Here is a 27,360-nt window from a genome sequence, read left to right on the forward strand (position 1 = left end):
AGCTCCTTCAGGTGTTGCTAGCCTATCCTCTCTCCTAGGTAGCCAAACCCTCTTTTCTGGCTATTTAGGGTCTCTGTCTCTGGGGAAACTTTAGATAACGAATGCAAGAGCTCAGCCGAGTTCCTCTGCATCTCTCTCTTCACCTTCTGATAAGGAATCGACTGCTGACCGCGCTGGAAGCCTGCAAAACTGCAACAAAGTAGCTAAGACGACTACTGCAACTCTGTAACGCTGATCCTGCCACCTTCTCGACTGTTTTCCTGCTTGTGCATGCTGTGGGGGTAGTCTGCCTCCTCTCTGCACCAGAAGCTCCGAAGAAATCTCCGTGGGTCGACGGAATCTTCCCCCTGCAACCGCAGGTACCAAAAAGCTGCATTACTGGTCCCTTGGGTCTCCTCTCAGCACGACGAGTGAGGTCCCTCGAATCCAGCGACTCTGTCCAAGTGACCCCCACAGTCCAGTGACTCTTCAGTCCAAGTTTGGTGGAGGTAAGTCCTTGCCTCACCTCGCTGGGCTGCATTGCTGGGAACCGCGACTTTTGCAGCTACTCCGGCCCCTGTGCACTTCCGGCGGACATCCTTTGTGCACAGCCAAGCCTGGGTCCACGGCACTCTAACCTGCATTGCACGACGTTCTAAGTTGGTCTCCGGCGACGTGGGACTCCTTTGTGCGACTTCGGGTGAGCACTGTTTCACGCATCCTTGTAGTGCCTGTTTCTGGCACTTCTCCGGGTGCTACCTGCTGCTGAGAGAGCTCCTTGTCTTGCTCGACGTCCCCTCTCTCTCCTGGTCCAATTTGCGACCTCCTGGTCCCTCCAGGGCAACAGCAGCGTCCAAAAACACTAACCGTACGATTTGCAGCTAGCAAAGCTTGTTGGCGTTCTTTCGGTGGGAAGACACTTCTGCACAACTCTCCACGGCGAGAGGGATCCGTCCACCAAAGGGGAAGTCTCTAGCCCTTTTTGTTCCTGCAGAAACCGCAGCTTCTTCTGTCCAGTAGAAGCTTCTTTGCACCCGCAGCTGGCATTTCCTGGGCATCTGCCCATCTCCGACTTGCTTGTGACTTTTGGACTTGGTCCCCTTGTTCCACAGGTACCCTAGATTGGAAATCCACAGTTGTTGCATTGTTGGTTTGTGTCTTTCCTGCATTATTCCTCTAACACGACTTCTTTGTCCTTAGGGGAACTTTAGTGCACTTTGCACTCACTTTTCAGGGTCTTGGGGAGGGTTATTCTTCTAACTCCAACTATTTTCTAATAGTCCCAGCGACCCTCTACAAGGTCACATAGGTTTGGGGTCCATTCGTGGTTCGCATTCCACTTTTGGAGTATATGGTTTGTGTTGCCCCTATCCCTATGTTTCCCCATTGCATCCTATTGTAACTATACATTGTTTGCACTGTTTTCTAAGACTATACTGCATATTTTTGCTATTGTGTATATATATCTTGTGTATATTTCCTATCCTCTCACTGAGGGTACACTCTAAGATACTTTGGCATATTGTCATAAAAATAAAGTACCTTTATTTTTAGTATAACTGTGTATTGTGTTTTCTTATGATATTGTGCATATGACACTAAGTGGTACTGTAGTAGCTTCACACGTCTCCTAGTTCAGCCTAAGCTGCTCTGCTAAGCTACCATTATCTATCAGCCTAAGCTGCTAGACACCCTATACACTAATAAGGGATAACTGGGCCTGGTGCAAGGTGCAAGTACCCCTTGGTACTCACTACAAGCCAGTCCAGCCTCCTACATTGGTTGTGCAGCGGTGGGATAAGTGCTTTGAGACTACTTACCACTCTTGTCATTGTACTTTTCATAAGAGAAAAATATACAAAACAAGGTCAGTGTATATACACATAGCCAAAAAGTTTTGCATTTCCTCTTTTCACTCTTTTCTAAGTGCTGAAAAGTACTTCTAAACTTTCAAAAAGTTCTTAAAAAGTTTAAAAAGGTTTTTTTTTTCTGTCTTTCTAAAAAGTTCTGAAAACTTTTTTCTCTTTTTCTATCACTTTAACTCTCTCTAAAAATGTCTGGCACAGGCCAAAATGTTGATCCAAACTTGCATATGATCACCTTAGCTGGAAAGGAGCAAGGAGTCTCTGCATAGAGAGAGGTTTGAGTGTAGGGAAGAATCCTTCTTTGGAATTATTGCTTAACATGCTTAGAGAACAAGATAAGGCCATAGGGGCCACATCTGTTGAAAAAGTAGCAAATGGTTCCCAATCTGATCCAGGGACTCCCCCAGGAAAAGATTCAGGAAAGAAACTTCCTAGCCTGCCCATTACTAGACAGTCTAGCATAGTTGGTAATGATGGAGAGCCTCACCATACAAATAGTGTTGTCTCACATCATAGCAAAAGCATTTATTCTCACCATACTGGTAGTGATGTTTCTGTTAGCCAAGCTGTTAGGGTGGCTTCTGTAAGGGACAGGTCTCCTTCTGTTCATTCTTCTGTGTCTAAGAATGTCCCTCCCACCAACCCTGATGACAGAATGTTAGAGAGGGAACTCAATAAGTTGAGAGTGGAACAAAGCAGACTGAAGCTTAAAAAGCAACAGCTGGATTTGGATAGACAGTCTTTTGAACTAGAGAAAGAAAGACAGAAGTTGGGTTTAGATACCCATGGTGGCAGCATCAGTATTCCCCATAGTCATCCTGCAAAAGAGCATGATTCCAGGAATCTGCACAAGATAGTTCCCCCTTATAAGGAGGGGGATGACATTAACAAGTGGTTTGCTGCACTTGAGAGGGCCTGTGTTGTACAGGATGTCCCTCAAAGGCAGTGGGCTGCTATCCTATGGCTATCATTTAGTGGAAAAGGTAGGGATAGGCTCCTTACTGTGAAAGAAAATGATGCTAATAATTTCCAAGTTCTTAAGAATGCACTCCTGGATGGTTATGGCTTAACCACTGAACAGTACAGGATAAAGTTCAGAGAGACCAAAAAGGAGTCTTCACAAGACTGGGTTGATTTCATTGACCATTCAGTGAAGGCCTTGGAGGGGTGGTTACATGGCAGTAAAGTTACTGATTATGACAGCCTGTATAACTTGATCCTGAGAGAGCATATTCTTAATAATTGTGTGTCTGATTTGTTGCACCAGTACTTGGTGGACTCTGATCTGACCTCTCCCCAAGAATTGGGAAAGAAGGCAGACAAATGGGTCAGAACAAGGGTGAACAGAAAAGTTCATACAGGGGGTGACAAAGATGGCAACAAAAAGAAGGATGGTAAGTCTTCTGACAAGGGTGGGGACAAATCTCAAAATTAGTCTTCATCAGGCCCACAAAAACACTCTGGTGGGGGTGGTGGGCCCAAATCCTCTTTTAATCAGAACAAGGAAAAGAAACCATGGTGCTATTTATGTAAAATAAAAGGCCATTGGACAACAGATCCCAGTTGTCCAAAGGAAAGCACCAATGCTCCTACCACTACAACCCCTACTGCTACCCCTAGTGTCCCTACTAATAGCAGTGGTGGTGGGAGCAAACCTACTAATAGCCAATCCAAGGGAGTAGCTGGGCTCACTATTGGTAACTTAGTTGGGGTTGGCCTTGTTAGGGAGGCCACAGAGGCTGTGTTAGTCTCTGAGGGGGCTATTGATTTAGCCACCTTAGTTGCTTGTCCCCTTAATATGGATAAGTACAAGCAGCTACCCCTAATAAATGGTGTTGAGGTTCAGGCCTACAGGGACACTGGAGCCAGTGTGACTATGGTCATAGAGAAACTGGTCCACCCTGAACAACACCTACTTGGTCACCAGTACCAAGTAACCAATGCTCACAACAACACACTTAGCCACCCCATGGCTGTTGTTAATCTCAACTGGGGGGGGTTACTGGTCCAAAGAAAGTTGTGGTAGCTTCAGATTTACCTGTAGACTGTCTATTAGGGAATGATTTGGAGACATCAGCTTGGTCAGATGTGGAGTTGGAGGCCCATGCAGCAATGCTGGGCATCCCAGGGCATATTTTTGCTTTGACAAGGGCTCAGGCCAAAAAGCAAAAAGGACAGGGAAGCTTGGATCCTGGAACAATGGACCAAGTGCTCCCTAAAGCTAGGGCTAGTAGAAGCAAACCACTTCCTACTATCCCTCCCTCTACAGTGGATTCTACTTCTGAGGAAGAAGAATTCCCTCCCTGTGCAGAACCTACACCAGAGGAGCTTCAAGCAGACACTGCTGAGCTTTTGGGTGAAGGGGGGCCTGCCAGGGAGGAGCTGAGTGTGGCACAGAAAACCTGTCCCACATTAGAGGGTCTCAGACAGCAAGCTGTCAAACAGGCTAATGGGGATGTCAGTGACTCTCACAGAGTTTACTGGAGGACAACCTCTTGTACACTGAGCATAGGGATCCTAAACCTGGAGCTACCAGGAGATTAGTGATTCCTCAGGAGTACAGAAAGTTCCTCCTAACTCTTGCACACAACATTCCCCTAGCTGGGCACCTGGGTCAAATGAAAACTTGGGACAGACTTGTTCCCTTGTTTCATTGGCCTAGGATGTCTGAGGACACAAAAGATTTTTGTAAGTCCTGTGAAACCTGTCAAGCCAGTGGCAAGACAGGTGGCACCCCAAAGGCACCCCTTATTCCACTGCCTGTGGTTGGGGTTCCCTTTGAAAGGGTAGGGGTTGACATAGTTGGCCCCCTTGACCCTCCTACTGCTTCAGGCAATAGGTTTATCTTGGTGGTAGTGGACCATGCCACAAGATATCCTGAAGCTATTCCTTTAAGGACCACTACAGCACCTGCAGTGGCAAAGGCCCTCCTGGGAATATTTTCCAGGGTGGGCTTCCCAAAGGAAGTAGTATCAGACAGGGGAAGCAATTTCATGTCTGCATACTTAAAGGCCATGTGGAAGGAGTGTGGTGTAACGTACAAGTTCACAACACCCTATCATCCACAAACAAATGGACTGGTGGAGAGATTTAATAAAACTCTCAAAGGCATGATTATGGGTCTCCCTGAAAAACTCCGCAGGAGATGGGATATCCTTCTACCATGCCTCCTTTTTGCCTACAGGGAGGTACCCCAGAAAGGAGTGGGCTTCAGCCCCTTTGAACTTCTTTTTGGACACCCTGTTAGGGGTCCACTCACACTTGTAAAGGAGGGTTGGGAACAACCTTTAAAAGCTCCTAAGCAGGATATTGTGGATTATGTACTTGGCCTCAGATCAAGAATGGCTGAGTACATGAAAAAGGCCAGTAAAAACCTTCAGGCCAGCCAAGAGCTCCAGAAGCAATGGCATGATCAGAAGGCTGTTTTGGTTCAGTACCAACCAGGGCAGAAAGTGTGGGTCTTGGAGCCTGTGGCCCCAAGAGCACTCCAAGATAAATGGAGTGGACCCCACACAATTGTTGAAAAGAAGGGAGAAGTCACCTATTTATTTGACTTAGGCACTGCCAGGAGTCCCCTTAGGGTGCTCCATGTCAACCGCCTGAAACCCTACTATGACAGGGCTGATCTCACCCTGCTCATGGCAACAGATGAGGGACAGGAAGAAGACAGTGATCCTCTACCTGATCTCTTCTCTTCCACAGAACAAGATACTCTTGTGGAAGGTGTAGTTTTGGCTGATTGTCTTACTGCTGAGCAGAAAGACCATTGCATAAATCTCCTAGATCAATTCTCTGAACTCTTCTCTACTGTGCCAGGTACCACTTCTTGGTGTGAGCACACTATAGATACTGGAGACAGTTTACCTGTCAAAAGTAAGATCTATAGGGAGCCTGACCATGTCAGGGACTGCATAAAGCAAGAGGTCCAGAAAATGTTAGAACTAGGAGTGGTTGAGCACTCTGACAGTCCATGGGCTTCTCCTGTGGTACTGGTACCAAAACCCCATTCCAAAGATGGAAAGAAGGAAATGCGGTTTTGTGTAGACTATAGAGGTCTCAACTTGGTAACCAAAACTGATGCTCACCCTATACCCAGGGCAGATGAGCTCATAGATACACTGGCATCTGCCAAGTATCTAAGCACTTTTGACTTGACTGCAGGGTATTGGCAGATCAAATTGTCAGAAGATGCTAAACCTAAGACTGCATTTTCAACCATCGGAGGACATTACCAGTTTACTGTAATGCCTTTTGGTTTGAAAAATGCACCTGCCACTTTTCAAAGGTTGGTGAACACAGTCCTGCAAGGGCTGGACGCTTTCAGTGCAGCATATTTGGACGATATAGCTGTCTTTAGCTCCAGCTGGGATGATCACCTGGTCCACCTATGGAAAGTTTTGGAGGCCCTGCAAAAGGCAGGCCTCACTATCAAGGCTTCAAAGTGCCAGATAGGGCAGGGTAAGGTGGTTTATCTGGGACACCTTGTTGGTGGGGAACAGATTGCACCACTTCAGGGGAAAATCCAAACAATTATTGATTGGGTTCCCCCTACCACTCAGACTCAGGTGAGAGCCTTCCTAGGCCTCACTGGGTATTACAGGAGGTTCATTAAGAACTATGGCTCCATTGCAGCCCCTCTTAATGACCTCACATCCAAAAAGATGCCTAAAAAGGTATTGTGGACAGCTAACTGTCAGAAAGCTTTTGAGGAGCTGAAGCAGGCCATGTGCTCTGCACCTGTCCTGAAAAGCCCTTGTTACTCTAAAAAAATTCTATGTCCAAACTGATGCATCTGAATTAGGAGTAGGGGCAGTCCTATCACAACTTAATTCTGAGGGCCAGGATCAACCTGTTGCTTTTATTAGTAGGAGGTTGACCCCGAGAGAAAAGCGTTGGTCTGCCATTGAGAGGGAGGCCTTTGCTGTGGTCTGGGCTCTGAAGAAGTTGAGGCCATACCTGTTTGGCACTCACTTCATTGTTCAGACAGACCACAAACCTCTACTTTGGCTAAAACAAATGAAAGGTGAAAATCCTAAATTGTTGAGGTGGTCCATATCCCTACAGGGAATGGACTATACAGTGGAACATAGACCTGGGAGTAGCCACTCCAATGCAGATGGACTCTCCAGATATTTCCACTTAGACAATGAAGACTCATCAGGTCATGGCTAGTCTTATTGTCCTTCGTTTGGGGGGGGGGGTTGTGTAGGAAAGTACCATCTTGCCTGGCATGTTACCCCCATCTTTCACTGTATATATGTTGTTTTAGTTGTATGTGTCACTGGGACCCTGGTAACCCAGGGCCCCAGTGCTCATAAGTGTGCCTGAATGTGTTACCTGTGTAGTGACTAACTGTCTCACTGAGGCTCTGCTAATCAGAACCTCAGTGGTTATGCTCTCTCATTTCTTTCCAAATTGTCACTAACAGGCTAGTGACCATTTTACCAATTTACATTGGCTTACTGGAACACCCTTATAATTCCCTAGTATATGGTACTGAGGTACCCAGGGTATTGGGGTTCCAGGAGATTCCTATGGGCTGCAGCATTTGTTTTGCCACCCATAGGGAGCTCTGACAATTCTTACACAGGCCTGCCACTGCAGCCTGAGTGAAATAACGTCCACGTTATTTCACAACCATTTTACACTGCACTTAAGTAACTTATAAGTCACCTATATGTCTAACCTTTACCTGGTAAAGGTTAGGTGCAAAGTTACTTAGTGTGAGGGCACCCTGGCACTAGCCAAGGTGCCCCCACATTGTTCAGAGCCAATTCCCTGAACTTTGTGAGTGCGGGGACACCATTACACGCGTGCACTACATATAGGTCACTACCTATATGTAGCTTCACAATGGTAACTCCGAATATGGCCATGTAACATGTCTATGATCATGGAATAGCCCCCTCTATGCCATCCTGGCATAGTTGGCACAATCCCATGATCCCAGTGGTCTGTAGCACAGACCCTGGTACTGCCAAAGTGCCCTTCCTGGGGTTTCACTGCAGCTGCTGCTGCTGCCAACCCCTCAGACAGGCATCTGCCCTCCTGGGGTCCAGCCAGGCCTGGCCCAGGATGGCAGAACAAAGAACTTCCTCTGAGAGAGGGTGTGGCACCCTCTCCCTTTGGAAAATGGTGTGAAGGCAGGGGAGGAGTAGCCTCCCCCAGCCTCTGGAAATGCTTTCTTGGGCACAGATGTGCCCAATTCTGCATAAGCCAGTCTACACCGGTTCAGGGGACCCCTTAGCCCTGCTCTGGCGCGAAACTGGACAAAGGAAAGGGGAGTGACCACTCCCCTGACCTGCACCTCCCCTGGGAGGTGTCCAGAGCTCCTCCAGTGTGCTCCAGACCTCTGCCATCTTGGAAACAGAGGTGCTGCTGGCACACTGGACTGCTCTGAGTGGCCAGTGCCACCAGGTGACGTCAGAGACTCCTTGTGATAGGCTCCTTCAGGTGTTGCTAGCCTATCCTCTCTCCTAGGTAGCCAAACCCTCTTTTCTGGCTATTTAGGGTCTCTGTCTCTGGGGAAACTTTAGATAACGAATGCAAGAGCTCAGCCGAGTTCCTCTGCATCTCTCTCTTCACCTTCTGATAAGGAATCGACTGCTGACCGCGCTGGAAGCCTGCAAAACTGCAACAAAGTAGCTAAGACGACTACTGCAACTCTGTAACGCTGATCCTGCCGCCTTCTCGACTGTTTTCCTGCTTGTGCATGCTGTGGGGGTAGTCTGCCTCCTCTCTGCACCAGAAGCTCCGAAGAAATCTCCCGTTGGTCGACGGAATCTTCCCCCTGCAACCGCAGGTACCAAAAAGCTGCATTACCGGTCCCTTGGGTCTCCTCTCAGCACGATGAGCGAGGTCCCTCGAATCCAGCAACTCTGTCCAAGTGACCCCCACAGTCCAGTGACTCTTCAGTCCAAGTTTGGTGGAGGTAAGTCCTTGCCTCACCTCGCTGGGCTGCATTGCTGGGAACCGCGACTTTTGTAGCTACTCCGGCCCCTGTGCACTTCCGGCGGAAATCCTTTGTGCACAGCCAAGCCTGGGTCCACGGCACTCTAACCTGCATTGCACGACGTTCTAAGTTGGTCTCCGGCGACGTGGGACTCCTTTGTGCGACTTTGGATGAGCACCATTTCACGCATCCTTGTAGTGCCTGTTTCTGGCACTTCGTCAGGTGCTACCTACTGCTGAGAGGGCTCCTTGTCTTGCTCGACGTCCCCTCTCTCTCCTGGTCCAATTTGCGACCTCCTGGTCCCTCCAGGGCAACAGCAGCGTCCAAAAATGCTAACCGCACGATTTGCAGCTAGCAAAGCTTGTTGGCGTTCTTTCGGCGGGAAAACACTTCTGCACAACTCTCCACGGCGAGAGGGATACGTCCACCAAAGGGGAAGTCTCTAGCCCTTTTTGTTCCTGCAGAAACCGCAGCTTCTTCTGTCCAGTAGAAGCTTCTTTGCACCCGCAGCTGGCATTTCCTGGGCATCTGCCCATCTCCAACTTGCTTGTGACTTTTGGACTTGGTCCCCTTGTTCCACAGGTACCCTAGATTGGAAATCCACAGTTGTTGCATTGTTGGTTTGTGTCTTTCCTGCATTATTCCTCTAACACGACTTCTTTGTCCTTAGGGGAACTTTAGTGCACTTTGCACTCACTTTTCAGGGTCTTGGGGAGGGTTATTCTTCTAACTCTCACTATTTTCTAATAGTCCCAGCGACCCTCTACAAGGTCACATAGGTTTGGGGTCCATTCGTGGTTCGCATTCCACTTTTGGAGTATATGGTTTGTGTTGCCCCTATCCCTATGTTTCCCCATTGCATCCTATTGTAACTATACATTGTTTGCACTGTTTTCTAAGACTATACTGCATATTTTTGCTATTGTGTATATATATCTTGTGTATATTTCCTATCCTCTCACTGAGGGTACACTCTAAGATACTTTGGCATATTGTCATAAAAATAAAGTACCTTTATTTTTAGTATAACTGTGTATTGTGTTTTCTTATGATATTGTGCATATGACACTAAGTGGTACTGTAGTAGCTTCACACGTCTCCTAGTTTAGCCTAAGCTGCTCTGCTAAGCTACCATTATCTATCAGCCTAAGCTGCTAGACACCCTATACACTAATAAGGGATAACTGGGCCTGGTGCAAGGTGCAAGTACCCCTTGGTACTCACTACAAGCCAGTCCAGCCTCCTACAGCAGGCAGAGCACTTTCAGGTGTAAGTGACCACTCCTCCCTCCACGCTAGCTCAGATGGCCAACACCCCAGCTCCCTTTGTGTCACTGTGTAGAGGAGAGGTGAAAACATCCCAACTGTCAAACTGACCCAGACAGAGAATCCACAAAGAGGCAGAGTCACAGAATGGTTGAAGCTAGAAAATGCCTACTTTCTAAAAGTGGCATTTTCAAACTAACAATCCAAAAACCAACTTCACTAAGTGATGTATTTTAAAATTGTGAGTTCAGAGACCCCAAACTCCATAGTGCAAACTGCACTTTAAGAATATTTAAAGGCAGCCCCTACGTTAACCTATGAGAGAGATAGTCCTTGCAAAAGTGAAAACTGAATTTGGCAGTATTTCACTGTTAGGACATGTAAAACACATCAGTACACGTCCCACCTTCAACATACACATACACTGCACCCTGGCCGTGGGGCTACCTAGGGCCTACCTTAGGGGTGCCTACATACATACCAAGCAATTCCAATGCAACGGGTCTCGCATTTGCTATTTAACGTTGTAAACTCCTAACTGGACTTTTCTTGCCACACAATTTAAAAGAAAAATAACGCAGCACGATCGCACTATGCAAAATGCAGCGCGATCGTGCTGAAATTGAAAACGGAAAAAATGCAGAGCAATAGTGCTGAAATTGAAAACGGAAAAAATGAGCGCGATCGCGCTATGTAAACCCCAGCACGATCACACTATGTGGAAAATAAACAGACCCAGATGTTACTGGAGCCTTTTTTAGTCAGATAGACATGTACTTCTTCCCCATTGGGGTGAGCCACCTCTAAGCATAAGCACTTGGTCAACAATCGTGTCCTCAAGTTGTATATACATTTTTTATTCCTAGTATTGGCTGTGAAACCAAGAATTCTGTGGTACCTAAATCGGAAAAAAATACAGAACACTGGATAGAAAGTTAGAAATGGCATAGAAAGATGTTGCCCTTTTGTAGCTCTCGAACTAGCAGGTGTTCGTGTTACACAACTCATTGGTATTCATTTTACCGACCTAATAAGAATGAAAGGCTGCGTGAGCCCCGCTGGTTTTCAAGCCTGTGTCCCACAAATGACATGAATGCAAGCACTCCAATACACTGGATATTCAAAGGCTCCTTGCTCACTAGAAGTTAGAGGTGCTCAGAGGTATTACATGGCTCCCGAGAAAGCACCCTTTTTAAATGCACCTTTTAATGCTGTTGTCAATTCACAAGTGTGTCAAATACGAGAAACTCGCAGCAGGAATACCTCACATCTAGATTTGCCAGCAGATCGGTTTTCTACTGGTATTTGGATGTCTTAACAGGTACAAAAATAAGCAAAATCTACTAAAGGTGATATGTTTAGCCCGTATCTGTACATACTTCAAACAGCACACATAAACAGAAAGCAGTTTTAAATGTGTTCTAGACCTGCGTTAATGATCCATGGCTAATAATTAAAATAAACAACAGGAAAGTAATATTAGAAATGAATGAAGACTATTTTGTTTGCAGTCCTATTAAGTATCCAGGACTTTGTAGGCTCTTAGAACCAGTAGGAATGGACAATAGTTTTCTTTTGGAAAGGTGACAACCTATCTCATGTCTCATTAGAAAGTTACAAAAAAATGAATGACTCATTAGAAAGTAAAAAAAGAACTCATGTCTCATTAGAAATGTAAAAAAAAAACACCTGTACATTTCAAAAATACATTTTGCCTTTAAATTACGACATAAAACACGCCAGACAGTATTCAGAAATAGATGCGTGTACAGAGCGATGTGTGAGGCAAATACGGTATGTGTAAATTTCTTGTTCAGGCACTCGACTCTTTCAAACCTTGTTATCAACCCTGGGAAACCGAACGGATGCACAAACCGGGGGACTTCGGGACAGGCAGGCATGGGGTAGGGAGCATTGTGAAGAATACACTCTGCCCACATCAGACATTGCTTAACGTGTTCTGGTCAGGGCCACTCGCTGTCTGCACAGAATGTACAGTGCTTTGAAGGAGTGAAATGTTGCCTAATGCGCTACAGGAAGCAATAAAAAGTAACATGTCTCTCATTGCAGACACAGCTCCATTCAGCACGCAGTGCGCATGGGCGCGAGCCATGGCCAGCTGGGAGGTAGCGCCTACATATGCTGTGAGAAGTTACCATTTCAAGATGGCCAAAGTGTTAACTGTGACAGGCGTACATGATTGCTGCTGATCTAATAAGAATGAAAGGCTGCATGAGCCCCGCTGTTTTTCAAGCCTGTGTCCCACAAATGACGTGAATGCAAGCACTCCAATACACTGGATATTCAAAGGCTCCTTGCTCACTAGAAGTTAGAGGTGCTCAGAGGTATTGCATGGCTCCAGAGAAATCCCCCTTTTTAAATGCACCTCTACATTGAAGCGTTGCAGCCGTGAATCAGGTGCCACGCTAAGTGAGAATTGCTCACCTCTTGCTAGCCGAACACAGAAAACAACCGGATTTTTCTTTCCACATTGAAATAAAAAAAACAGCGCGATCGCGCTGCTACAGTTCACTCGAAATGAAACCTATCGGCAAAAGTGCAATTATCTACGTAACATCGACGATGTTATGCAAAGCACTCGACTTCTGCCAAGCGAGATTGCACTGCGAACAAAAGATAAAAAGTAGTCCAGAAACCGGATGGGTAACAGCAAGCCTCGCATGTTTGCAGTACTTGGTCGCTGCGCTCGAGGAGGGCTAACCACCAGAAAAGGCATGACGTATGCATGCCTTCCACTAATGAAAGCAAGCAGATTTTAACAGCCAAGCCCATGACCCAATGAAAGACAACTGACGTGACGTGAATGGGGTCTGAGCCCTTTTCTGACTCCTAAAGTGTCTTGCGCATGCGACGCAAGTTCGACCCAAAAAAGGGAAGATTTGGGCCTGGTAAGTGGGTACACTTGCTAAGTCGAATTGGCAGGTTAAAACTGCACACACAGACACTGCAGTGGCAGGTCTGAGTCATGTTTACAAGGTTACTCAGGATGGTGGCACAACCAGTGCTGCAGGCCCACTAGTAGTATTTGATTTACAGGGCCTGGGCACCTCTACAGTGCACTTTTCTAGGGATTTACCGGTAAATCAAATATGCCAATCATGGAAAAGTTAATTGCACATGCAATTTCACAATCACAGAACTTGCACTTTAGCACTGGTCAGCAACGGTAAAGTGCCCAGAGTAACAAACAGCACACAGCAACAACCTGGGAAGCAGAGGCAAAAAGTGAGGGGTGTGAGAAAGTAGCCTCTTTCTAGCCTTGTTACCCCCACTTTTGGCCTGTTTGTGAGTGTATGTCAGGGTGTTTTCACTGTCTCCCTGGGATCCTGCTAGCCAGGGCCCAGTGCTCATAGTGAAAACCCTATGTTTTCAGTATGTTTGTTATGCGTCACTGGGACCCTGCTAGTCAGGACCCCAGTGCTCATAAGTTTGTGGCCCATATAAATGTGTTACCTGTGTGATGCCTAACTGTCTCACTGAGGCTCTGCTAACCAGAACCTCAGTGGTTATGCTCTCGCTTTTCAAATTGTCACTAACAGGCTGGTGACCAATTTCACCAATTCACATTGGCATACTGAAACACCCTTATAATTCCCTAGTATATGGTACTAAGGTACCCAGGGTATTGGGGTTCCAGGAGATCCCTATGGGCTACAGCATTTCTTTTGCCACCCATAGGGAGCTCTGACAATTTTTACACAGGCCTGCCACTGCAGCCTGAGTGAAATAACGTCCACGTTATTTCACAGCCATTTACCACTGCACTTAAGTAACTTATAAGTCACCTATATGTCTAACCTTTACCTGGTAAAGGTTGGGTGCTAAGTTACTTAGTGTGTGGGCACCCTGGCACTAGCCAAGGTGCCCCCACATCGTTCAGGGCAAATTCCCCAGACTTTGTGAGTGCGGGGACACCATTACACGCGTGCACTATACATAGGTCACTACCTATGTACAGCGTCACAATGGTAACTCCGAACGTGGCCATGTAACATTTCTAAGATCATGGAATTGTCACCCCAATGCCATTCTGGCATTGGGGAGACAATTCCATGATCCCCCGAGTCTCTAGCACAGACCCGGATACTGCCAAACTACCTTTCCCGGGGTTTCACTGCAGCTGCTGCTGCTGCCAACCCCTCAGACAGGTTTCTGCCCTCCTGGGGTCCAGCCAGGCCTGGCCCAGGAAGGCAGAACAAAGGACTTCCTCAGAGAGAGGGTGTTACACCCTCCCCCTTTGGAAATAGGTGTCAGGGCTGGGGAGGAGTAGCTTCCCCCAGCCTCTGGAAATGCTTTGATGGGCACAGATGGTGCCCATCTCTGCATAAGCCAGTCTACACCGGTTCAGGGATCCCCCAGCCTTGCTCTGGCGCGAAACTGGACAAAGGAAAGGGGAGTGACCACTCCCCTGACCTGCACCTCCCAGGGGAGGTGCCCAGAGCTCCTCCAGTGTGCTTCAGACCTCTGCCATCTTGGAAACAGAGGTGCTGCTGGCACACTGGACTGCTCTGAGTGGCCAGTGCCAGCAGGTGATGTCAGAGACTCCTCCTGATAGGCTCTTACCTGTGTTGCTAGCCTATCCTCCTTCCTAATTAGCCAAACCTCCTTTTCTGGCTATTTAGGGTCTCTGCTTTGGGGAATTCTTTAGATAAGGAATGCAAGAGCTCATCCGAGTTCCTCTTCATCTCTCTCTTCCCCTTCTGCCAAGGAATCGACCGCTGACTGCTCAGGACGCCTGCAAAACCGCAAAAAAGTAGCAAAGACGACTACTGCAACCTTGTATCACTGATCCTGCCGCCTTCTCGACTGTTTTCCTGGTGGTGCATGCTGTGGGGGTAGTCTGCCTCCTCTCTGCACTAGAAGCTCAGAAGAAATCTCCCGTGGGACGACGGAATCCTCCCTCTGCAACCGCAGGCACCAAAAGAACTGCATCACCGGTCCTCTGGATCCCCTCTCAGCACGACGAGCGAGGTCCCTTGAACTCAGCAACTCTGTCCAAGTGACTCCCACAGTCCAGTGACTCTTCAGTCCATGTTTGGTGGAGGTAAGTCCTTGCCTCCTCACTCTAGACTGCATTGCTGGGTACCGCGTGATTTGCAGCTGCTCCGGCTCCTGTGCACTCTTCCAGGATTTCCTTTGTGCACAGCCAAGCCTGGGTCCCCGGCACTCTAACCTGCAGTGCACAACCTCCTGAGTTGTCCTCCGGCGTCGTGGGATCTCCTTTTGTGACTTCAGGTGAGCTCTGGTTCACTCCTCTTCGTAGTGCCTGTTCTGGCACTTCTGCGGGTGCTGCCTGCTTATGTGAGGGCTCCCTGTCTTGCTGGGCGCCCCCTCTGTCTCCTCACGCAAGTGGCTACATCCTGGTCCCTCCTGGGCCACAGCAGCATCCAAAAACCCTAACCGCGACCCTTGCAGCTAGCAAGGCTTGTTTGCGGTCTTTCTGCGTGGGAACACCTCTTCAAGCTTCTTCACGACGTGGGACATCCATCCCTCAAAGGGGGCATTTCTAGCCCTCTTCGTTCTTGCAGAATCCACAGCTTCTACCATCCGGTGGCAGCTTCTTGGCACCCTCAGCTGGCATTTCCAGGGCATCTGCCCAATCTCGACTTTGTCGCGACTCTTGAACTTGGTCCCCTTGTTCCACAGGTACTCTCATCCGGAAATCCACTTTGGTTGCATTGCTGGTGTTGTTCTTCCTTGCAGAATTCCCCTATCACGACTTCCGTGCTCTCTGGGGAATATAGGTGCACTTTACACCTACTTTTCAGGGTCTTGGGGTGGGCTATTTTTCTAACCCTCACTGTTTTCTTATAGTCCCAGCGACCCTCTACAAGCTCACATAGGTTTGGGGTCCATACGTTATTCGCATTCCACTTTTGGAGTATAAGGTTTGTGTTGCCCCTATACCTATGTGCTCTGATTGCAATCTATTGTGACTGTACATTGCTTGCATTGCTTTCTATTGCTATTACTGCATATTTTTGGCATTGTGTACATATACCTTGTGTATATTTGGCATCCTCATACTGAGGGTACTCACTGAGATACTTTTGGCATATTGTCATAAAAATAAAGTACCTTTATTTTTAGCATATCTGTGTATTGTGTTTTCTTATGATATTGTGCATATGACACCAGTGATATAGTAGGAGCTTTGTATGTCTCCTAGTTCAGCCTAAGCTGCTCAGCTATAGCTACATTCTACCAGCCTAAGCTGCTAGAAACACCTCTTCTACACTAATAAGGGATAACTGGACCTGGTACAGAGTGTAAGTACCCCTTGGTACCCACTACAAGCCAGGCCAGCCTCCTACAAGGGGAGACCGCGCCAAGGATGCCAGGTCTAACACACACATTGAATGCTTCAGTGGCTTGTCATATCACAGGGCCTTGGACCTTGCACAGCCGAATTCACCACATAATTCATGCCAGACACAGGGCACAGTGAGCTGCATCCAGATTAAACATCAGGTCTTGTGGTCTCTGCCTTTTGCAACAGCCATGTGCTACCATCTCTCAAAATACGTGAATAAACTCAAAATTGAGCTTCTTCAGGTGTATTTCGACCAATTGTAAAACTGGTGTGCACTGAGATGACTTATAGTCGCCCTTTTTATGTGAAAGCAGGGTTCCGCCTGATCCATTCCAGTGCAATAAATCACCTAGGACTCAGTGCAGCTGGTTGTCAGTCTTCAATCTGGACACATACAGGTGAACTGCTGCTAACAAAGAACACTCCAAGGCCACACGTGATCTCCTACAAGGCAATGTTGGGGGACGATTGCAATCATATAATTTAAGGGGGCACAAAATGTTACCTTCTTGTGGTATAGTTAGTACAAACTGGGGTTGGGTGTACCTGGTGTAATTATCTCCAGCATAGTTACTCATAACTAGCACAAAACTATTCATAATTATGCATAATTAAATGCTGAGACTAATCCATCATTCATAGAAACGGCGTGGTCTCGTACATTTGGGGATTTTGCATCTCAGGTAATGTATAATTAGTATAACTACCCTAATTGATGTGGCATAATTAAAATTTTCATCTGGCCTATTAAAAACACTCACTTGAATAAATGATTTATGCGTAATCATTGCCAAAAAACTTTGTGTAAATAAATAAAACTGCTCACTCTTGCCACAGAAGTTTTCAGAGATTCACTTTCTGGGTCAGTCCTTCCCTTTTCTTACATCTTGAGGAAACAAATATTTTTCTCGCCTGAATATCTATGCGTAGAAAATTGGAATAGGAAGATACATTCTGTAAACTCAGTTGCAGACCTTCAGGGGATTGCTCAGAAATAAAGATGCTATCCTTGGGAAGTAGAATGTGTTACTGCTAGAAGAATGATTACACCCTGTGAAGCCTCCCAGTGTTCTGCTGCTCATCTCTGGCCACCTTTCAGTGAACAGCTGGGGTGAGGGACTCTGAGGAGGTGGCAGAGGATGTGTGAGCAGAGTGTATGTGAACTGTAGATGCGGTGTGAGTGGAGTAACCTGAGCATGGAGTAAATAAATCTGCAGGTGTCTACCTGTATGGTGGCAGACATCAATCTTGGATGGCCTGTGCTTGAATGGTAAACAAGGGAAAGAGAAGGCTGGAGAGGGTCAGGCAGGCAGCACTGGAACAGCAGAGCTCCCCAAAGCATTCCTGAGGTCCTTCAAGTAGAGCAGACTCTACAGTAATAGATGACAAGAGACAGGGGGTTTCCCCTCCTCCTACATTTGTCTCCCAGATGTCTTATCCCAAACAGTTTGAGCCCCAACCCTCCATCTCATTGACACTACAGGACTAATACTATGGGCCTGATTCAGACTTTGGCAGATGGGGTTACTCTGCCATGAAAGTGACAATATCCAGTCCACCGTATTAAGATTCCATTTTATCCTAAGGAAATCATAAAATGGACGGGTCCACCGAACTCTAAATCAGGCTCTAAGTTAGTTATAACTTCAGGAAGGATTAGCTTGCATGCCCAGAGGTGGATCAGAAGAATGCTCATTGTTGTGTTGTCTGTAAAGCTCAGATACATGCTGGGCACAAACCCAGGTCTATGTGTCATTGTTCTCATGGCCCAGTGGGTGAGAACTACCAGAGCATCAGATCCAGGATGTCAGGATATCCGGACACCAGCTTCCTTCTAGGTTTGCACTTGGGAGAGAGCAATGCTTGGAGAGGAAAAGAGAAACTGCCTCCTGGAGAAGCAGGATTTCTGTCCTATATCCCAGGATCACACATGTACCTTGTGAAGTCACCAGTTGGATGCTGATGATTAAGAAGATGTGCAAAGGACTTCGGTCGTAGCCCTTTTGCAAAAAGGGAATCTGGCTTCAGGGAAGGAGTCAATACACGGTGCATAGCATACTAGCAAAGTGCCTTGCCGGAAGACATGTCTAGGAAACTGAGCCTACAGTGCAAGAAAGACAGCAGGATGATCCCTGGACACTGGTAGTGGTGATTAGAAACAACCACCAGGATCAAGTGAGTGAAGAAAGCAGTGAAAATACATGCACTGGGGACCAAGAGCATTTACAGTAAAGAGACCGATCATGGAGGGCTCGGGTAATGTTCGCTATCCATGCCTCAGGGTTCAGCAACACGATTGAATTGATGAAATTCTAACCACAACCAGTAGGCTGTTGAATATTCTCCAGGGAGTGTGGATGCCCCCTTAATTACCCCCATTCCAGGCGGGGGTGACTGCTGCATGGTTCAACCAGCTCAGGGAATCTTCAGGGTTGATCAGAGTGGCTCTCTGGAGCTGGGGTGCCACCACTCATGAAGCACTACATTGCACTAGATCTCTTTTAAAAAAAAAAATTGTCCTCATCTCACCGACCCGTGCCAATAACGAGAGGATCCATTTTTACTCCAGGTATCTAGCCCCCTAGTATCAACGGGCCATTCCACCTGACGCTCTTTTCTATGGATCTCCTTATATCCTTGGCAAATCCTTCCCCCCTCCGCCCAAAATCCTGAATGGACAGTAGGGCCAGGTGTACCGAGGGGAGATCAGGTATAATCATCGGACTTCCTTAACAACTCAAGTAAGGTTTTACCCAACATTTTCCCATCCCACCCACAAGACATCTCTTTTACTGATCGGCCCGGCTCTGTCCAGTTTATGTAATCTATCTATCGAGTTCAGCTACTCCTGCACTGTAGGGGGTTGTGAACATATCCAGTTATGACAAATTTGCCGCCAAGCAATAAGCATCAAAAGAAACAAAAAACGTTGCTGTGATTGGTCTCTCATCTCACAAACCCCAAATAACACTAAAGCAGAATTCAATGGTATTTCTTCCCCAAATATCCTATTTAAGACATTCTGTACATCTACCCAATAATTAGCTAAGCCAGGACAATCCCAGAACATATGAATATCGTCCGCATCAATACCTTCACATCGTGGGCATTTCTTCTGGATTCTACTTATACGGGATAACCTTGCTGGAGTCCGATACACTCTGTGCAATGTAAACAGATGGTTCCTCCTCATTGCCGCAGATTTAACTGTATTCCAGAGAATAGAGCATGATTTTTGCCACATCGCTGTTATATCCATATTTGGGAACACCTCTCCCCATTTCTGGAGAGGGAGGGAGGGATCCTCCTCAACTGCCTCCATCACAGCTTGATACCAGACCGCAATTTCCTTAGGTAGAGGTCTTTGAGTTAGTTTCTCATCCCAGCAAGATCTACCAATTTCTCCTTCTTGTAAAGATTTAATCCAGCTAGCCAATTGGTAGTACTTAAATTTAGAGATGTCCCCTCCCACTTTCTCCAGAAATGTGGCCCATGGTATCAAATTTGCGCCCTCTATAATCAGTCCCCATCGTAGTATCCCGCTCGCCTTCAGTGGATTTGATGGTTTATCATGAAGGCATACCATATTGGAGCTGAGCCAGAGTAGTAAGCTATCCGCAGTAAGTTGCGAATCTGTAACCAAACTTTACAGGCCTGCCGCAGAATCTTAAGTTTAACTTTTTTGAAAAACCTTGGGTGGCAAAATTTATACAAAAAGAACTCAGCCCCTTCCTCCGCATATGCAGTCAACGCTGCCCACATTGGGGTGTATTCTGACTTTTTATTTAAGAGAATTCTACTATTCTTAAATTGAAAAGCCAAATAATACTTATAAAAATCAGGTGTTGCTTTCTCTTGCATAACTTTTTCCACTAAATTCTTATTCCCTTTTGTGCCCAGACAAACGAAGACATATCTCCCAGCAATTTTGTAAACCACTTGCTCTTAAATTCCAACGGGATAGTATTAAATAGAAAAGTGAATTTTGGCAGAACTATCATTTTCAGGATATTGGATCTACCTATTAAAGACAGCGGGAGAGCCGCCCATGTTTTAAGGAGTTTCTTGGCCTCTAAATGCATTTTCTCAAAATGTATCCTTGCCAAGTCCCCCAATTCTTTTGTGATTTGGACTCCTAAATATCTAATTTCCTGTTTAACTAGCGGAGATTCATATGACATGTTCCAACACATAATCTCTGTCTTCTCAGCATTGACATTATATCCTGACATTCTACCAAAGCCTTCTATCGCCAATTTTATTGGGGGAAGTGAAAAAGAAAGATCCCTAGTGTAGATCATAAGATCGTCAGCGTATAATGCAACCTTCTTCTCCCAGCTCCTACTCTGAAAGGAAAGGATTTCCCCGTTGTTTCTAAGCCGTGTTGCAAGCGGCTCAATATATAAATCAAATAACAAAGGGGACAGGGGACAGCCCTGCCGCGTCCCTCTGAAAATAGCTACTTCTTGTGAAAGCACATCATTAATCAGAATTCTCGCTGTTGGTGACCTATATAGTTCATTAACTGCTCTGATAAAAGTAGTCCCTAATCCAAACCTTTCCATAACCACCTGCAAAAATAACCAGTTTACCTGATCAAATGCCTTGGCTGCTTCAAAAGTTATTATTGCAAGGGGAAGCCTCTCGGCTAAAGCCAAATCCATTGCCGCCAGTAAATCGTGCACTAATTCCTGTAGCTGTCTACCTTTAATAAACCCTTTCTGATCTGGATGGACTAGTCCCGGCAAAACCTTCCCCAGCCTTTTAGATAACAGACTTGTATAAATTTTATAGTCTGAATTCAGTAGTGAAATAGGCCGATAAGAAGAGCACTGTGTTGGGTCCTTACGGGGCTTCAAGATCAAACAAATTACTGCCTCCATCCAGGAGCTCGGTGCTTGGCCCTCTTCCAAAAGCATATGATTAAACAATTTCAATAGAACCGGAATGAATTCTTCCCTCAGTACCAAATATAGCTCATTCGGGAGATCACCTGGGCCCGAGGCTTTTCCTCTCTTCAAACCCTTAAAAATATCAATTAATTCAGACCCGGTTACCTCTCCTTCTAACGTATGTAACGCTGAGCTCTCCAGACATGGTAGCCTAACCGTGGCCAAGAAATCTCTAACCTGCTCCTCAGAGTTCCACAGCTCATCTGAATACAGATCTTGAAAAAAGGAAACAAAAGCAGCTTCTATTTCTGTTCCTTCTACACAAATCTGACCAGTAGCCTTAGACCTAATTGAAGAAATATGTTTCTTTGAATGGTCAGATTTTACCTTCCAAGCCAGTAACTTACTGCACCCTTTCCCATATTCATAATGCGCGTACTGACTAGCTTCCCATTTCTTTCTTTCTCGAGCTTCCAATAGATACTCTAATTTCAAGTAGGCTTCCTCATGCAGTCATTCGAGTAACATTAATTGATCCCTAATCCCCGTTTCCTGTGCGGCTTGTATAGAACCCTGCAAAGTCGCTATGCTGGTCTCGACACTAAGTAATTTCTCTCTTTCATCCCTGCACCTAAATACAGCTAAATTAATCAGCCTCCCCCTTATGTAGGCTTTGTATGCATCCCAAACTATTTGCAAACTAGCAGACCCCTGATTCACTTCAAAAAACTCTATTGTATCCTTTCTTAATGTCTCAATAATCAGGTCATCCAGTAATAATGAACAACTTATTGTACATCGAAGCCTAGGAACTTGCGCCGTGAAGGAGAGATACAACTTAACGGCCGCATGATCTGATAGATGTGCTGGGGCATGTACTATTGAGGAAACATTTCCTATCAAGCTATTCTGTAATAAAAAGAAATCTATTCTGGACTTATGTCCATATTTCTTGTTATGAAAAGTAAATCTGGGTCCTACACCTCCCTTAACCTGCCACACGTCCACCAAACCTAGATCGGTTATTGCCTGTTTAACCAATAACCTACATCTAGGGGAATTAGCTGTTCCTCGCCCCTTAGAGAGCTACCCCCTATGGTAGTTAACTGGGTCATCTGTGCCTCCCACTGCGCCGGGGAGTCCTGCTCCAATACAGCTGAGCCCTCTGAGGCCAGTTGTGATTTCATAGGAGCTGGGGAAATCTCACTTATTTCCTCCACACCTGACTGGAAGTATTTAGTTATTGACCCTGGGGTACCACTTTTTCCCCCTGAGCCTCCTTTCATATTGTTCTCCAGCTCCCCAGACTCTTCTTTGCTCTAGATTGACCTCTCCTTTTAGTTGAACATATATTGTCCATAGTTATATTGCACTCCGGCCCTCAAGATCCCGGCTTCCCTTTCCGTATTGCCCCCAGCTTACCAATACCCACCTGAGGACCTTTCAAATACTGCTTAACCGGTGACATTAATACTGGAGCAGTTATCTCTCCCCCTTGGTTCTTTACCTCTGCTAAGTCTGCTCCCGAGAGTGATCTTGGACCTCGAAGACTTCACCTAGCGGTGTAGTGTCTCCCCTGGCGCACGCCCCTTATCACCTCACTCCACACACCTGAAGTTGAGCAAAACCTCCTGCGCCTCTCTCCGCATAAACCGTCGTTTGCGCCTTTTCCTGCCGCATCCGCGGCCTGAACCAAGATATGTGCCAGATTTAAATATGGTGGGTAACACCGTCTCACTGTTTATCTAGTAAGCAGGGAGGGAAGCAGAGAAGGAAGGAGAAAAGGCTTTCCAGAACTCTCCCCCCCTGCAGAAGCCAGGCTCACCTTGGGTCCTCCACTTGGTTTAGGGAGACGCAACTTCCAGTCTACGACTCCTTAGAGGGAGTCTTACCTTCAGGATGTCCGGTACTTGCCCAAAACAATAGTCCTCCTGTGGAGCTCCAGCACTTCAGACAAACCAGCCCCTCTAATGGGCTTAAAACGAATATCAGGAGGCTGGATTTTACCCAAAAACAAACCCCCGAGAAGCCGAGAAGCCGAGAAGCGCATTTACAGCGCTCACAGTTAATTTTCTCCATGCTCGGAGCCGCCAGCACTAGCGCTGCCTCTGCGCGTCTGGCGAGCCCCTCCTCCTCCTCTGCGCTGCGTCACGTCGCGTCGGTTCTCCCGGTGCGGAGGAGTCGCGGCTCAGCTTCCTAGCTGGCCGCCATGTTCCCGCCTCGCCCCCACACCCCCATTGCACTAGATCTCTTGTCTGCTCCCTGTAACTAGTGTGGAAAAGCAGGATAGAGTGGGTTCCCATCTGGCGCCAGACAAAAGTGTGGTGGAGGAGTGTTAGAAATTGGGTCTCTAGTTGGCAGAGGTGTACACTCTTGTCCAAGTAGGGACCACATTCCTAGTCAGGGTAAGGCACAACACAACCCAAATTATCCGGCTCTCACCCTCTGGTAGCTTGGCCCAGAGCAGGCTGGCTCAACTTAGAAGGCAATGTGTAAAGTATTTGTGCAATACATCATACAGTAACACAGGGAAAACACCACAAAAATACACCACACAGGTTTAGAGAAATAGATAATGTTTATCTCAGTAAAATAAGGGCAACACAAGGATAATCCATTGTACACAAGCAAAGTTATGATTTTTTAAAGATTAAATCCCACTAAAGCACTTAGAAACTCAATAGCTCCAACTGGGGCTATCACAGGCGCCGCTCACATAGTCGCACAGACCCCTTGCCACAGTACCTTTGAAAACAAAGAATAAAAGATGTTGCACAGAGTTATGGAGGGGAACATTTGCTGGAGCCAGGGCGGCATCAGTCCCTTACAGCGTCTGGGGAGATGAGGAATTCGTTCTGTACTGGAAGGCAGGGGAGGCGAGGCGTCGGTTCCATCTGGTTGCAGGGGGAGCTGGTGCCACGTCAGTGGAGAGGCGTTGGTTACTTTTGACCCGGCGGGGTCAATTAATCCAGTTGGTCAAGACGTGATGAGCCGACTTCGCAGTGTCGCGATCACACTGCGTGCCAACTGCGTCGCATTGCAGGTCGTGGTCATTGCATGCAGTGAGTGCCACGGGGCAGGAGCAGCTGCGGTGTCTGTGCTGCGTCTCTAAAGTTGTTCCTGACATCGCTGAAGTCGGAAAGCTAAAAGCTAGCTGCTGAAGACTTTGTTGGCCCTGAGACTTTAGAACAGGAGGCAACCTCAATTCGCATCTTTGGAGAGCACTTTGGGGAAGGGAGAGTCCTTCCAGAAAAGTGAGAGGTTAGTAGTCAGCAGGGCAACAGCACAGCAGCAGTCCTTCTAAGTAAAGCAGTCCAGATGAGTCCTTTGGGCAACCAGGCAGCTCCTCTGACAGGGAGCAGGTGTAGATCCAGAAGTGTCTGATCTGGTGGGGTCAGAGACCCAGTTTATATACCTATAGATGCCTTTGAAGTAGGGGAAACTTCAAAGAGTGGTTGTGAAGTGCACAAGTTCCCCTTTCCCTCCAAGTCTTGTCTGGCTAATCATGTGGGTGGCACAACCCCTGCTGCAGGCCCACTAATAGCATGCAAGTTACTGGCCCTGGGCACATGTAGTGCAATTTACTAGGGGCTTACAGGTAAATTAAATATGCAACTTGGGTAGGAACCAATGTTACCATGTTTAGTGGAGGGAGCATGTGCATTTTAGCACTGTTGAGCAGTGGTAAAGTGCGCAGAGACCTAAATACAGTGTCAGAAAAGTGGAGGGAGGCAGGCACAAAGTTGGGGAATGACCACTCTAAGGCTGTCAGGTCTAACAAGGGGCTATCCAAAGAGACTGTGTGGGTCACCGAATGTTGCTGTGCAGTCCTATGTAGGGTTACCCATCCGGAAGGAGATCGTGTGGACCAGTGGAGCGCCTTTCATGGTGTGTGAATTTACCTGAAATGTTGAAGTTATCATCATCAGGCTGGGTAACTCGGTGCTTCATTGGTTGATGCAGCTACTAATGAGAGGAAATACTGCGGCAGCAGGATGTCTGCGTCTTTCCATCCTCTTGTGAAGATGTGTTTTAACTTCAGCTGCAGAAGTATGCAGGAAATCACTGCTACATGACTTGCTTCAGTGAGCATTAAGCGCCTGAGTCCGGCTACACCCCAGCTCTCTTTTTGTCACTGTCCAGTGGAAATTCACAAACAGCCCAACTGTCAGTATGACCCATACATGGACCACACAAGCAGGTAGAGGCACTGGATGGTTAAGCATGTCACGATTTTGGGTGGGTCTGATCAGGACTCTAGTTGGGGCACCCCTTGAGGTCACAGAATATCCCAAAGATGTAGTGTACTGGGGCAGAAGAGCAGCTAAAGGCATATACGGGAAAGGAAAGCTATGGACAGGCACAGGAAAGTAAAAGCAGAGCAACCCTTGTGTGAACAAACAGGAAACGGATTACTAATGAACAAACACACTGGGGTTACCACTAAGGTTGTACACAGGGTAGGGCTCAGAACCTACCACAGCAACAGGGAATGTCAATGCCTCTGTGCAGATTGCTCTTACAGATAGTCACCCCACAAGCCCCATAGAAAGGAGCAGCAGAAGTTATTCTGTCTCTGGACCCTTAGAGCACAAACAAGGATAGTACTTACATACATGAGACAAGTCCTTGTGGGTCCAGCTGGAAACACAGTGGCAATTCCTGGCGAAACAGCAATATTACACTGTCAAGGTAAGCACTAAAGACCACGTATAACACTAGACAAAGGATGGGGGCTGGAATTGCCTCCTGGAAACCAGGAGCCAACCCCAGTACAAAGGAAAGCACCTATACACAGGTGAAGACTGATAGTACACTTACTAGACACAAATACCCAAGCGGAAACAGAAACAGAAGGAACAAACTAGGAGGCAGAGGCAGAAACTGGGAACAGACTCAGGCTGAAGCAAAGGCAGGAACAGGACTAGAAAACAGGGAGCAAGCTCTGGCTGGAACAAGCAAGAATAGGACTGGGAAAGAGAGAGTAGGCTCTGGCTGGAACAAGCAAGAACAGGACTGGGAAACAGAGAGCAAGCTCTGGCTAGAACAAGTAGGAACAGGGCTGGGAAAAAGGGAGCAAAGGGAGCAAGCTCTGGCTGGAACAAGCAGAAACAGGAATGGGAAACCGAGAGCAAGCTCTGGCTAGAACAAGCAGAAACAGGAATGGGAAACAGAGAGCAGGCTCTGGCTGGAACAAGCAAGAACAGGAATGGGAAACAGAGAGCAAGCTCTGGCTAGAACAATCAGGAACAGGGCTGGGAAACAGAGAGCAGGATCTGGCTGGAACAATCAAGAACACGACTGGAATACAGGGAGTTGGAACAAGCAGGAAACAGGACTGGGAAACTGAGAGCAGGTTCCGGCTGAAACAAGGCAGGAACAGGACTGAGAAACAGGAAGCAGGTTCAAGCTGAAACAGAACAGGAACAAGACTGGAACACCATCCGATAAAGGTTCTGGAACACAAAGGAATTGAACTCCAATGCACAACGAGAATCTTGAGGAAATGGCTGCAGTTCAAAGCTGCAGCAAACCCCAGGTGGAATCACATGACTGGGCTGCACAGGAGAGGTCTCAGGTGTATGTAGTTTCAGACACTCACAAATCCTGGAGGAGAGGAACCGGTGAAAAGGAGCAACTGGACTTCTCCCATAGAAAACAATTTACAACAGAATCCAGGTTTTCCTGACTACCAGGCTGTGCATTATGGGATTTGCAGTCCCAGGAAGCAAATGTAATACTACCAAAGCATACCATAGCGAAAAGAGAAACAAACGGGAGTCAGCAAGGGACTCTAGATGAGTGTTCAAGGTGAGTCCCAGGCTACCGACAGTCCCTTTACAGTGCCCCCTAGAAATGGGACGACAGAGTCATAACAAAGCAAGAAAATGCCACTTTCTAAAAGTGCCATTTTCAAACTGACAATCTAAAAAACAACTTTAACAAAAGATGTATTTTTAAATTGTGAGTTTAGAGACCCTAAACTCCTTATCTCAACCTGCTCTCAATGGGAAATTGCACTTTAAAGATATTCAAAGGTAGCCCCCATGTTAACCTATGAGAGACATAGGCC

Source organism: Pleurodeles waltl, chromosome 2_2 (assembly GCF_031143425.1).
Source record: "Pleurodeles waltl isolate 20211129_DDA chromosome 2_2, aPleWal1.hap1.20221129, whole genome shotgun sequence".
Lineage (NCBI taxonomy): Eukaryota > Metazoa > Chordata > Amphibia > Caudata > Salamandridae > Pleurodeles > Pleurodeles waltl.